At 44.6% G+C, this 12,126-nt stretch overlaps 1 protein-coding gene across 2 annotated transcripts in view; it reads right to left on the bottom strand.

Annotated features, from left to right (window-relative positions):
• The window catches only part of STK10 (serine/threonine kinase 10), a 117,734-nt gene that overhangs the window by 67,428 nt on the left and 38,180 nt on the right, over nt 1-12,126 (bottom strand). Inside the window, exon 1 of one of the 2 annotated variants that reach the window (XM_027605306.2) lies at nt 3,861-4,005. The exons of the other annotated variant lie outside the window; for it this stretch is intronic. The gene's annotated coding sequence lies outside the window, so the exon portion shown is untranslated. Of the gene's footprint in view, nt 1-3,860; nt 4,006-12,126 lie in introns of those variants that run through there. 2 annotated transcript variants of the gene reach the window in all.

Raw genomic sequence — 12,126 nt, 5'->3', positions numbered from 1 at the left:
GTCCTGCACTAGAAAGGTTTCCTAACTCCCCAGGTCATTCATTTACACATGCATTCATTCATTCATCACACACCCAGTAGGTAGCGGGCCCAGGCCCTCAAGGGGCTCCCAGCCCAGCACAGGGGCCAGAGAAGGACAAGAAGACTGAAGTGCCATTGGTGCCGACGCAGACCCTCCCTCTCTGGCTCTCTCCCATCCTCGCTCTTTTTCTGGGCTCCTAGCGCATGTGCAAAGATGCTGAATTTTTGGAATTTCAGGAATTTTCCTGAAATTACGGAAGCAAGTAGGTGGGGACGGGGCAGAGCCTCACAGGCTGTAGCAGATGTTCCTGAAATCTCCTCCCGGCTCCCAGCACCTGGCCCTGCTTGTGGCAAAGTCCCTCCAGCTCAGCTTGGCAGAGGCAGGCACCAGGCCTTGGGGCCCATCATTCTCGTAAACGGAAAAGAAAACTGCTGCCATGACCCGCTCGGCCAGAGCTGCTCTCCAGCCAGAGGAGGGAGGACAGGCCTCAGTGTTTCCATGAGTCTCCAGCTTGCGGTAGACCTTCCAGAGACTTCCCGTCAATGTACATATAAGGATGCAGTGATGCACGGCTGGACCCAGGTCTCCGGCCCACTGTTCACTAGCTATGGCCTTGGGACACTAGAGGTACTAGATACTGGGGGTAGCAACACAGTGCTGGCTCTCCAGCAGACAGGCCTGCACCATGCTGGGGGGAGGTCCATGCCAGGGGACAGAGCCACGTACGGGGACACCACCAGCTCGCACACCACCTCCTGCCAGGGAGGATGTGGCCTCTGAGGCTCCTAGGGTCACTCCAGTCGTGCCTGACCAGTACTCCCCCAGGACTTCTAACACTACAGTGACCCTGGATAAAAGCCACCAGAGATGAATTAATGTCCTACAACCCAGAACAGTGAGATGAGGTACTTCTTCGTCCCCCTCATTCATTCATTCACTGCTTCATTTAACCAACCACCAACTAACCAGACATGTTCCCAGCGGTCAGGGAACAGAGGTGACCCAGACACAGGCATTGATCTCTTGCAAGACAGCATCTCATTCTGCCTTTTAATAATTCTCAGGTCCCCAGAAGGGCAAAAAACATCCTATTAACTACCAGAAAAGCCCAGCCTCAGCCACGAGAGGCAATGTGGAAAAGAAGCAAAACTGTCATTATGCAAAACCACTTCCTCAGCAGCCTGTAAAATGGGGGGACACACACCCAAACCCCACCGGAATGACAGGTCATCCAAGCCTTGCTGGGCGACAGGCACCCAGCTGGGGCCAGTCATACAGGTTGTTACTAGGACTCCTTCCTTGAGCTCAAAGGTCTGGGATTTTTCTGTTCTTGTGTTGGTTTTGGAGACTCCATGAAAGGTATCCTCTCTCCTCTCACCCAGAAAAATGCAAACAGGAACAAGGGTTTGCATGCAATTCTACTGAATTCTCACATACCCTGAAGTCCCCCCAAACCCAGGTCAGGAGCCCCCACTCTGCCTCTCCAGCTGTAAAATGGCAGAATACTAGGGACCACCCAGAGTTACAGTAAGGACTGGATGAGGTGGTGCTTACAAAACAACAGGCCCAACTCCGCCCACACAGTGAACACAAGGCAGGCTCAGGCACTTCCCCCTTCTCAAACAGCCTGTGGTTCAAAAGGATTTGAATTCAAGTCCTGGTACTGCCACTTAATTGGCTATGTGACCTTGAGTAAGTCACTGAATCACCCCAAGCCTCAATTTCATCTGCAAAATGGCACTAATCACCTCTACCTCCAAGTCAAGGCAGTTAAATGAGATTCTCAACATGAAAGTGCAAGAACCAAGCCACACCAATTAACATGCTCCTGTTGGACCTCTCGCAAACAAAACCACCAGCCAGTGTCACACTCAGACCATGTTATTCAGGCTTCCCACAAATCTATGCCTTCCTAGAACTACAGTTCATCAACACGCCCGCTGTTATCATCAAGACTCAGTGTGAGCTGTGGCCAGACCCAGGCAGTTCCTGCATTTGTCAGTGAAGTTGTCCCTTACACAATACCCTTGCACAAGGTCTCTATGACCATCCTCTCCAGAGTTCAGCACTAGGAAAGCTTGAGCATCCTGCCAATCTGGTTTGCTTCCTCTTCTGCAATTCAAGATCTCCATGACCCCATGCACTTCCCTTTTGTAATTTTTTAAAATTTACTGATTGATTGATTGATTGCCTGATTGCTTTGGCTGCTGGGAAGCTCTGAGCTTATCTTTGGTTTTATTCCCAGGAATACATGTACCAACTTTCGGCTCCACGCCAGGATTAAACCCACAATATTTCACAACTTGCATATGGACCCCAATGAAGTGTTTTTAAAAGATGACCATCCGGGGCGCCTGGGTGGCTCAGATGGTTAAGCATCTGCCTTTGGCTCGGGTCATGATCCCAGGGTCCTGGGATCGAGCCCCATGTCCAGCTCCTGGCTCAGCGGGGAGCCTGCCTCTCCCCCTGCTGTGCTCTCTCTCTCTCTCTGTATCTCTGTGTCTCGAATGAATAAAATCTTAAAAAAAAAAAAAAAAAAGACAACCATCCTGCAGAAGTCTGAAGAAACAGCACTCTTTGGTATTAATCACGCATGTGTTAGAGTGATATCCCATGAACCTTTGTGTAAATATTGCCTGACTATCCTCTCACATAGAGCAAAATATGGTTTGGGTTTTCTTCCCCCACGCCTTTTTCCTCCCATCCTTTTGGCTTTAAAAATTTCACATCTTAGTGCCTTAATGTGATACCAAAAAAAAAAGGTCCCTTTCATAACATAGCTGTTACTAGGTTCCATTATACGGATCTTAACGCTCTACCTTTCAGCTTGTCAGCGGCAGGGTTGCAGGGGACTTCTACAGAAATGCATGGGGTTGGGGGCACCTGGGTGGCTCAGTCATTAAGCGTCTGCCTTCAGCTCAGCTCATGATCCCAGGGTCCCGGGATTGAGCCCCACGTTGGGCTCCCTGCTCAGCGGGGAGCCTGCTTCTCCCTCTCCCTCCCTGCTCTCCCTCTCCCACTCTCTCAAATAAATAGATAAAATCTTTAATAAAAAGAAATGCACGGGCTTTAGTTAAAATAATCTCAATTAATAAAATAATAATAAATAAAAATAAAATAAGCATCTCACGACCTTAGGAAGTCACTAAATATACATGCTTAGAAAACAGAATGGAAGCACATACGTGAATACCCAGGGAAGGATTACAGGTAGTCTATACTTGTATATATGTTCCACATTTTAATCAACAAATAGGAGTTATAAAAATATTAGAAGTAAACTTTCTTTTTAATGGTAAGAACTGGCCTAAAATAACCCCTGGCTACAGATGCATCTATTCAACTGCAGGGGGATAGGGTATCTATAGGCCTGTTCACAATTAAAGCCCCAGCAGGCCTGGGCTCACTGTGTCCAGGGATGATAAAAGGCTCCTCAGGATCAAGGGTTCCTGGGTGTGAAGCTCAAGGCCTCTAAGCCCTCACCAAGCCCCAAATCCAACAGCTGCAAGTACCAAGGACCAACTCCTTGAAACCAGCAGAAACTCATCCTTCACGCTCCCTTGAGAGCAGCAAGCCACCTGGGGCTCAGGGTTTTCTCAGGGCCTGGAGAAGTGAGGTTTGTGATCAGTTTAATCCATCAACAAGTACCAACCGAGGGTCCACCAGGGGCTCCGCAGTGCTAGGCAGAGCAGGGCCAGAAAAGTCATATTCAATCAACAAACACTATCTGAGCTCTGTCTATAACAAACCTGGGGACTGGGGACCCAGGAGGAACCAGACAGGTCCCTGCCCCAAGACCACAGGCAGAGGCCAATACAGGCACATCGTGACTGTGTTACCTAAAAACTGTGGCCATCTTGGAGGGCCTCCCAGAGAAGAGCCGGCTTTGAAGAGCAAATTTGCCACATGAAGAAGGACAAAGACATTGCAGGCAGAATACAGCAAGTGCAGTGGCCAAAGCAGTGTGGGAGAGTATGAAGGGGGGGATGGTGGAATGTTCGAAGGGGTTCAAATGGATGGGAAGACAGCGGGTCACAAAGGTCACCTGGAACTAGAATTCGAACATCTCAAAGAATGAACTTGATCCTGAAAGCTCTGTGTGTATGTCTGGAGAAAGGCACCAGAGGGTTTTAATAAGCGGTGTTACAGACAGGTTTCTGCTTTAGAGGATTCCCCTGGATACGGTATCTCTAGAGGGCGGAAACACAGAGGAACAGTGGATTTAGCACAAATAGCAAAAAGGCCAAGGTATCATGGCTGTCTTCTGCCTGCGGACACAGCATCCTTTCCTTCCCTTTTGTGAAACAGTCATGATAGCCGAGCGGGACTCACCTCATCCCCAGTGGGGAGAGGAGGCTTACCCCAATCGGGGAACTTCTCTGCCTCTTGCCCTGAGTGCTGGCTCAGGGCCAGTCTAAGCACAGCCAAGCTGGTGAGCTCTGTTTCATGGTGTGGGATGCCCTGATATCTCCCTCTGGAGCCAATGAGGAAGCACGCAGCCTTGACAGTTGGAGGCAGCCATCGTGCAACCATGAGGGAAGCCGGAGTTGAACAGAGCTGATACAAAGAGGAGTGCGGAGAGAATCCCAGTGTAACTAAGCTACGCTGGGACTCCCCTCAAACCTGACCTTCCCCTCTACTCTTCAAATAAAATATGCAAGCCAATTAATTTCTTCCACTGTTTAGGCCAGTCTGAGATTTTCTGTTACTTGTTACCAGAAGCACCTGACCTCACATTTGGCAAGAGATGATGGCGAGGAATGAGAACAAAGAGGAGGATGAGGGTGCCATCTCATGGGGCAAGTCAGATTTTCCTAGTAATCTCCAGGTGCCAGCAGCTAAAAGCACTATGCCAGTAGTCTTCAAACTCTAGCGCGCATCGGAATCATCTGGAGAACTTGCTAAAACAAAGGTCACTTGACCCCACCCCAGGTCTGGGGTAGGATCCAAAAATCTACGTTTCCAACCAACACCGGGGCAGGGGGGCAGGGCTGTTGCTGGTCCCCTGACCACACTTTGAAAACCACTGCTCCATAGAAATGTGCAAAAGGGCAAGAAGCCTGGACCTTGAGGCCACATCTCTCTTCCCCCTAGCAAAAACTAATACAAGATGGGGGTAGAGAAATCTGGGGAGCAAACTGGCGGAATTATCATCTCTTTTATCCTCCTTATTAACCTGAACTTCCTCATCAGTGTTCCTTATTCTTTGTGCCTCTAACCAAAGAGCTGAGGGCTTGGGTAGGATGTTAAGATCATCCCGATAAGTCTTTACCAAGTGATGGTCTGAGAAGCCCTGGGTATCTTCAGAAGCTTTAGGGCTTTGCATTATTAAAGACGGTCAGACAGAAAAAGATGGGGTCCAAAACAGTGAGTATTTTCCCAAAAAATGAGTGTATATAAATATTATATATTACATATTAATGTATATTAACATATATATATAACTGTATGTGTGTGTATATGATTATTTAAATATTCTCCCATTTTTTACAAAAAAGCTTTGAGGATCCCTGAGTGCATGTCAAGAAGTATAGGAGGATTAGTAAAGATCGGGTGGGTAGAAGTGACACCAAAATCACAAGCAACAGAAGAAAAAATAGACACAATGGACTTCATCAACAATAAAAGCTTTTGAACAGGGGCGTCTGGGTGGCTCAGTCAGTTAAGCAACTGCCTTCAGCTCAGGTCATGATCCCAGCGTCCTGGGATTGAGCCCCGCAACCGGCTGGTTGCTCAGCGGAGAGCCTGCTTCTCCCTCTCCCTCTGCCTGCCTCTCCCCCTGCTTGTGCTCTCTCTCTCTCTATGTCAAATAAATAATAAATAAATCTTAAAAAAAAAAAAAGCTTTTGTACATCAGAAGGCAGGATCAAGAAAGTGAAAAGACAACCTGCAGAATGGGAAAAATACCTGAAAATCATATATTTTGATAAAAGACTAGTATCCAGAATATACAAAGAACTCTTACAACTCAACAATGAAAGGACAAATAACCCAATTTAAAAAGGACGAAGGATTTGAATAAATGTTTCTCCAAAAAAGAGAAACGAATGGCTGATAAGCATAGGAAAAGATGCTCACCATCATTGGTCATTAGGGAAATGCTAATTGAAACTACAATGAGATAGCACTTCATAGCTGCTAGGATGCCTAGAGTCAAAAAGATGGAGAACAATAAATGTTGCCAAGGATATGGACAAATTGGAACCCTCAAACAATGATGGGGGGAATGTAAAATGGTGCAAGTACTTTAGAAACAGTGTGGCAGTTCCTCAAAATGTTAAACATAGCATTACCATATTAGCCAGCAATTCCACTCCTAGATATACATCCAACATATTTAAAAACACATGTCCATTTGCCAGATTGACGAAGAAAAAAAAAGAGAGGAATCATCTTACTAATATCAGAAATGAACAGGGACATTACTGCTGATTTTACGGAAACAGAAAAGATTATGAAAGTACCATGAACAACTGTACACCAACAAACTGGATAACACAGACTAATTCCTAGAAACACACAACCTACCAATACTGAATCACAAAAAAAATAGAAAATCTTAATGGACACTACCTAATTCATTCTACGAGGCCAGCATGACCCTATCAAACGCCAGACAAACACACTGCAAGAAAATAAAACTACAGATCAATATCCCTGATGAATACTGATGCAGAAATTCTCAACAAAATACCAGCAAATCAAACTCAGCAGCATATTAAAGGGATTATACACCATGACACAGTGGGATTTATTCCTGGAAGGATGGTTTAACATACAAAGATCAGTCAATGTAATAAACCACATTAATGGAACAAAGGAGGAAAAAAACATGATCATTTCAATTGATGCAGAAAAAACATGTGGCAGGGTGCCTAAGTGGATCAGTGGGTTAAGCGTCTAATGCTTGATTTCAGCTCAGGTCTTGATCTCGAGGTCGTGAGTTCACCCTGTATTGGGTTTTTTTTTTAAGTCTACTTAAAATAATAATAATAATAAAATTAAAATTAAAAAAAAGAAAAAGAAAAAAAACATTTGGGGCGCCTGTGTGGCTCAGTTGGTTAAGTGACTGCCTTCGGCTCAGGTCATGATCCTGGAGTCCGGGGATCGAGTCCCACATCGGGCTCCCTGCTCAGCGGGGAGTCTGCTTCTCCCTCTGACCCTCCTCCCTCTCATGCTCTCTGTCTCTCATTCTCTCTCTCTCAAATAAATAAATAAAATCTTAAAAAAAACTTTTTTAAGAAAAAAACATTTGGCAAAATTCAACACTCCTTCATGAGAAAACCACTCAACACATTTGGAATAGAATAAAACCACCTTGGGGCACATGGGTGGCTCAGTTGGTTAAGCATCTGCTTTCGACTCGGGTCATGATCTCAGGGTCCTGGGATGGAGCCCTGTGTCAGGCTCCCTGCTCAGCAGGGAGTCTGCTTCTCCCTCTTCCTCTCCCCCAGCTTGTGTTCTTCCTCTCTCAAATAAATAAATAAAATCTTTAAAAAAAATAAAAATAAAACCACCTCAACGTATCAAAGGCCATATATGACAGTGTAGTGAACATCATACTCAATGGTGAAATACTGAAAGCTTCTCCTTTAAGATTAGGAACAAGACAAGGATGCCCACTTTCTTCACTTCTATTCAACACAATACTGGAAGTCCTAGCCAGTGCAATTAGGCAAGAAAAAGAAAACACAAAGAAGCAAATTGCAACGGAGGGGTAAAGTTATCTCTGTTTGCAGATGACATGATCTTATATGTAGAAAACCTTAAAGATTACGAACACACAAAAAATTGTTACAACCAATAAACACAAATTCAGCAAAGTTGCAGGATATAAAACAACACACAAAAATCAGTTGAGTTTCCATACACTGACAATGAATAATCCAAAAAGGAAATTAAGGAAACAATTCCATTTATAATAGCATCAAAAAGGAGAAAATAACTCAGGAATACTTAGGGGAAAAAAAAACTTAATCAAGAAGGCAAAATATTTATACACTGAAAACTATAAAACATTGCTGAAAGAAGTTATAGAAGGCATAAGTAAATGGAAAGACATCCCATGTTCGTGGACTGGAAGACTTATTTTTTTTAAAGATTTTATTTATTTATTCAAGAGACAGCAAGAGAGAGAGAGAGAGAGAGCATGAGCAGGGGGAAGGGGCAAAGGGAGAGGGAGAAGCAGACTCCCCACTGAGCAGGGAGCCCAAAGCAGGACTCAAGGGATAATGACCTGAGCCAAAAGGCAGGCACTTAACCAACTGAGCAACCCAGGCACCCAGGAAGGCTCAATAATGTTAAGATATCAATATTACCCCATCTACAGATTCAGCGCAAGCCCTATCAAATCCTAATGGCATCTTTTGTAAAAATTGAAAAATCCATCCTAAAATTCATATGGAATATCAAGGGACCTCTAATAGCCAAAATGATCATTCTTGAAAAAGAAGAAAGTTAGAAATCTCACACTTCCTGACTTCAAAACTTACTAAAAAGCTACAGTAATCAAAACACCTTGGTACTGAAGAATGACTGACATATATACATCAATGGAAAGATAGCCCAGAAATAAACCCTTACATATATGGGCAAATAATTTTCAACAAGGATGCCAAGACCATTCAAGGGGGAAAGGACAGTCTTTTCAACAAATGGTGTTGGGAAAACTAAACATCCATATGCAAAAGAATGAAGATGGTAGACCCTTACACCTTATACCATATATAAAAATTCACTCAAAATGGATCAAAGACCAAAACATAAGAGCTGAAACTATAAAACTCTTACAAGAAAACACACGGAAAAAGCTTCCTGACATTGTATTTGACAATGATTTCTTGGATATGATGCTGAAAGCACTGGCAACAAAAGAAAAAATAAACGTACTGGACTTCATCCAAATTTAAAACTTTTGCGCATCAAAGGACACTATCGACAGACTGAAAAAGCAACCCACAGAATGGGAGAAACTATGTGTAAATCATGTATCTGACAAGGGACTGATATCCATAATACAGAAAGAACTCCTACAACTACATAACGAAAAAGCAAACTAACAAAATTGGGCAAAGACTCGAATTGACATTTTTTTCAAAAATATACAAATAGCCAATAAACACATAAAAAGATGCTTAACATCACTAACTAGGGAAACACAAGTCAAAAGTAGGATGGCTATTTAAAAAAAAAAGGAGGGGCGCCTGGGTGGCACAGGTGGTTAGGCATCTGACTCTTGGTTTTGGCTCAGGTAGTGAGTGATCTTGGGGTTGTGAGACGGAGCCCTACAACGGGCTCCACCTTCAGTGGAGAGTCTGCTTATTTACCCTCCGCCCCTCCCACTTGTGCTTTCTCTCTCTCTCAAATAAATAAATCTTAAAAAAGAAAAGAAAAGAAAGAACAAATGTTGGCACAGATGTATAGAAATGGGAACCCTTGTGCATTTCTAGTGGGAATGTGAAATGGTGTAGCCATTGTGGAAGACAGTATAGCAGTTCCTCAAAAAATTAAAAATAGAATTTAAAATATTAAAAATGGAAATGCTTTATAATCTGGCAACTCCACTTCTGGATATATACCCAAAAGTTGAAAGGAGGATATTCAAAAGATATTTGTACACCAATGTTCACAGCAGCATTATTTACAATAGCTAAAAGGTGGAAACAACCCAAATGTCCATCAACAGACGAATGGAAAAACAAAATACGGTATATACATACCATATGTACACAATGGACTATCATTCAGCCTTAAAAAGAAAAAAGGAAATTCTGACACGTGTTACAGCATGGACGAACCTCAAAGATGATATGCTAAGTAAAATAAGCCAGCCACAAAGCACAAGCATGATCCCTCTTATGTGAGATACCATGAGTAGTCAAATTAACAGAAATAGAGAGTAGAAAGGTGATTGCCAGGGGATGCAGGGGGAGAGGAGAATGGGAAGCTGGTGTTAAATAGTACACAGTTTGGGGCACCTGAGTGGCTCAGTTGGTTAAGCACCTGATTCAGCTCAGGTCTTGATCTTAGGGTCATGAGTTCAAGGCCCACACTGGGCATGGAGCCTACAAAACAATTAATTAATTAATTAATTAAAAATAATGGTACACCGTGGGGCGCCTGGGTGGCTCAGTTGTCAAGCGTCTGCCTTCGGCTCAGGTCATGGTCCCAGGGTCCTGGGATCGAACCCCACATCGGGCTCCCTGCTCGGCAGGAAGCCTGCTTCTCCCTCTCCCACTCCCCCTGCTTGTGTTCCTGCTCTCGCTATGTCTCTCTCTGTCAAATAAATAAATAAAAAATCTAAAAAAAAAATCTCTCCTCTCTACCAGATCCACCTTTTTGGGCTAAACATCAACACCAAGGTGATCTAAAAAAAAAAAATCTCTCCTCTCTAACAGATCCACCTTTTGGGGCTAAACATCAACACCAAGGTGATTTCTGCCCTTGTAAGTAACACACCAAGAAAACTTAGTGCAGCCGTTTTACCCACACGGTCTCACTCTGTGCCCTCAACCTCCTCAATAAGTGCCTGCCAGGTCAGTGACCTGGGGTCAGCCTCAGTTTCCCCATGCCTGACATTTAATTGGAATCAAGAGCTTATTCTGTGCCAGGCCCTGTGCCACATTCTTTGCGTGGATTATCTTCCACTCACGATTTGAAGTAGGTATCCTAAAAAATGCCTATACTTCCTGGGGCTTATTGTGAGGATAAAATAGGATAATGTACGCCAGGCCCTGAAAACATGACTGGCACACAGTAAGTCAATACTCAGTAAGTGTTACCAACTGTTATTAGCATTTAGTGATATTTTATTCCCATTTTACCTATGGGGAAACTGAGGCTCAGAGAGATTAAGGTCTCTCTGATTCAGTGGGGTTTTTTTTTTTCTTTTTTTAATAAAAGCAAACGAACTAAAACCATAAGAAATAACCCAGTAGAAGATTTTTATTGTGTCAACACTGAATGGAATTAAACCCAATTCCGAGTAAAGAGAAAGGGAGGCTACAGAAGAGGCCATGACAATCCATACTGGAAAGGGACTACTGAGTGCACAGAAGCTTTTGTGACGGGACAGCTAGCTGGTCCCTTCCCAGCCAGGGAGGACCCGCCACACCTCTCAAGGCTGTGAACAGATGAAACAAGTAGTGGCAGAGCCCCGACCTGAACTGGGACCGATCTGGGTGCCAAGTCTGGGCTCTGCTCATGTCCCCAGTGGAAGAGACCTAATGACCCCATCCTCCCTTCCTCATGCCTCCAGGAAGAAGCCACAAAAAGCTTGAGTTCCAGCCCCTGGGTGGGTAGGGGAAAGGGCCCCTCTCTCTCCCTGCTCCAGCCCTCCCTGGGCCCCACCAGTCCACTCACACATACCAAGTGAGCGTGCTCACCGGGAGATAAGGGAGCTAGGATGTCCCAGTCCAGATAAGACAAAGCCTGGACCACCCACAGGGTTTAGACATTAACTTTTACAGCCCACAGGCAGCAGGCCGAGCAGCAGGATCAGGGCCGGGGCCGGCACCACCACAGCCCAGCAGTCCCTGCGGGACAACTGAGGCACGCGAAAGCCAGAGACGAGGCATCAACACTCTGCTCTGGGCCCGGGGCCCCTCATCTCCCCCGCCTTCCCTGAAGTCAATGAGAGCACTGAGTACACACAAGGTGCTCAATAAATAAATGTTGGTAACATTCCTGGAACTAAAGTTAAGAAAGCCAGAGCCAGGAGGTCTCTGGACATAGTCCCAGTTCCGCCACCGTCCTTCCGTGGGGCTGGCAAAACCCCTTTCCTGCTCTAGTCCTCAGTTTCCACGCCTGGAAAATGAAGCTTTGAACAGCTCTAAGTCATGTGCAACACTGGCATTTTAGGGCTCAAGGTGAGGAACTAAAGTCATTTTATCGTTGAATAAGTAGTTTATACTTATAAAAGTCCATCCATATCATCCATTAGCAGAGCCTCAAGCTTGCACTTGATCAGTAAGTGTTTACTGGATACATGAATGAATGATTATAAGTGAAACATTTCAGTGGCCTTAAGATGCCCAGAAATCAGGGCAGAATCAAAGGCTGACTAACATAGCTGACAGCCAGATGCGGCAAAGCCAGACAGAAGCC

The sequence above is a fragment of the Zalophus californianus genome, chromosome 5, assembly GCF_009762305.2.
Source record: "Zalophus californianus isolate mZalCal1 chromosome 5, mZalCal1.pri.v2, whole genome shotgun sequence".
Classification (NCBI taxonomy): domain Eukaryota; kingdom Metazoa; phylum Chordata; class Mammalia; order Carnivora; family Otariidae; genus Zalophus; species Zalophus californianus.
This window is presented reverse-complemented; position numbering and strand designations above follow the sequence as displayed.